At 41.7% G+C, this 2,073-nt stretch overlaps 1 pseudogene; it reads right to left on the bottom strand.

The window, feature by feature from the left end:
• Nucleotides 1-294: 294 nt before the first annotated feature.
• On the bottom strand, nt 295-1,456 carry LOC102855915 (annotated as a pseudogene).
• Nucleotides 1,457-2,073: the final 617 nt, after the last annotated feature.

The following is a 2,073-nucleotide window of genomic DNA, read 5'->3' on the forward strand; positions in this document are numbered from 1 at the left end:
AAGCCCAGCAGCAATATCATACCAAATGTTTCTACTGCTTCCCAATGAGAATGCCTATTCACTATAACCCCCTGGAAGACTCTTAGAGAGAAATGGGAAAATACATCTCATCAAAACTGAGGCTGAGGAAAAAATGTTCTGTTTCCATCTTGGAGGTGAGCTGATACTAAAACCAAGTGAACTATAGCAATACTGACTTGAGTATGCAACAGCCTCTGGATGTAACAAGTTCCTGGTGTTCATTGGTCAGTGAAACAGGAGAGGCCAAGTCCATCTTACTCTTCTAGTGTTTGGTCACTTGTTGCTCTTAAGATCAATTCCATCTTGTACTAGCTCCCAGAGACATTTCACTGCTTGATATACATTTCCTCTGTGTAGTCTTACTCTGTAGTGAAGTAGCCAATGAGAAACCTGATGGAAGAATGAGACAAATCTTTGTCAGTCCCAATGGCTTTAAGGATCTAAGAGGATCCCAGGGAAGCAGACATGCACTCCTTGAGAATAAGGCAACATCTTTGAGGGCCATCAACAGATTCTCCCCTTCCACATAGACAAAGGAGAGGTTGATACGGTTTTAATAATGGTTCTCAGGACCCCATTCATTACTGTATCTGGAAAGCTTTTCATTATTTTTTTTCTATCAGTTGTTCTGCCAACTCTGAGATTCACTTATGGTCATACTCCATCTCTTGTGATGCCACCTTACACGCAACCTCCAGCTCCACCACGAAGGATACGGACCCCATGCCCCGCTCCTGGCCTCCTGCACTCTGCTGGGCCTCCATGTGCACAGGGGCTGGCAGCTAATGTAGATAGCATCAACAACTTTTAGGTCATGTAGTTCATGACCAATGATGCTCATGGGATCAAACTCTCATGTAGTTGACTTGAAATTTTTCCCAACTGCTTAAGTTGCCTTTATGCGGAAACAGATCTTTCTGCAATTACAAACCCACCTATTTCAGCAGTGGGTTGCTTCACTCCTGTTTCATTGTTCAGTCATGACTGAGAGCAGGCTGGTATCTGGCTGGATGGCTGCCTCTAGTTCCTTTAGGTCAATTATCCCACGCGTCTGCATTGGAAGGTAGGTGACAGAAAAACCTTCATCTTCTAGTGAGCGACAGGAGTCTAACATACATGTCTGTTCAGTCTGAGTGATGATCAAGTACTTTCCCCATGACTTATAGAATCTAGCCACCCCCTTAATCACTATGTTGTTGGATTCAGTAATACCATTAGTGAAAATGATATCACCAGGGTCAGCCTCAAAAGAGATGTTACTGGCTGTTGAGCATGTTGCATGATGGTCTGACTCTCCCAGCTATAAGCATGTGTCCAGGAGTGTGGATTTCCACAGTTGTTGACTAGGTAAGAGAGTACGACATCAAACGCCTGGGGTCCAGGAGAGTCGTGGCTTGCATACTCATATAGAGTGACCACAGCACAGATAGATCTCAGAAGCAAAGCATGTGTCTATCTGCACCTGGGGAGCACTATCTATTCATGCTGGGGGGAGTCACAGTAAAGGCCACAGCTGCCTGCCTCCAAGCAACTCACCCCAGCACGGACTAGACCACTGAGTGCCCAGGCCCAAGTACCAGGAAGATCAACCTCGGGATCTCAGAAGTGGAACCTCTGTAGATAAATTTTTTTTATTAGCTTGATTTTCATCCTTTTCTAGCTTCTTCAGATTTGCCAACTTTTCATTTGTTCCATGTGTTAGACATAAAGACAAAAAATTATCCTGATTAAGTATTATTTGTCAACATGTAATTAATGCATTAAATATATAACATCAACAATTTGCATTCTATACATTCACATTAAAACAAATTGAATTTCTTTTAATTAAATGAAATAATTAAATCTTTAAGAGTGGAGCAAAAATTTATTTATGTGTATAATGAGTCTTGAACTAGACATTGTAGTTGTTACTATGTACCATCAAGTCTCATATGACTTATAGTGACTATAAAGACAGATTGAAATCTTATCTTTGTACCTCTTATTGAAAAGCTTCCTTCTTTATCTGCCCTTCTAACCTCTCAGTCTGATGTTTTCTTCCAGGGACTG

This window comes from Elephantulus edwardii, unplaced genomic scaffold (genome assembly GCF_000299155.1).
Source record: "Elephantulus edwardii isolate Elephantulus edwardi_28Jun2011 unplaced genomic scaffold, EleEdw1.0 scaffold00469, whole genome shotgun sequence".
NCBI lineage: Eukaryota > Metazoa > Chordata > Mammalia > Macroscelidea > Macroscelididae > Elephantulus > Elephantulus edwardii.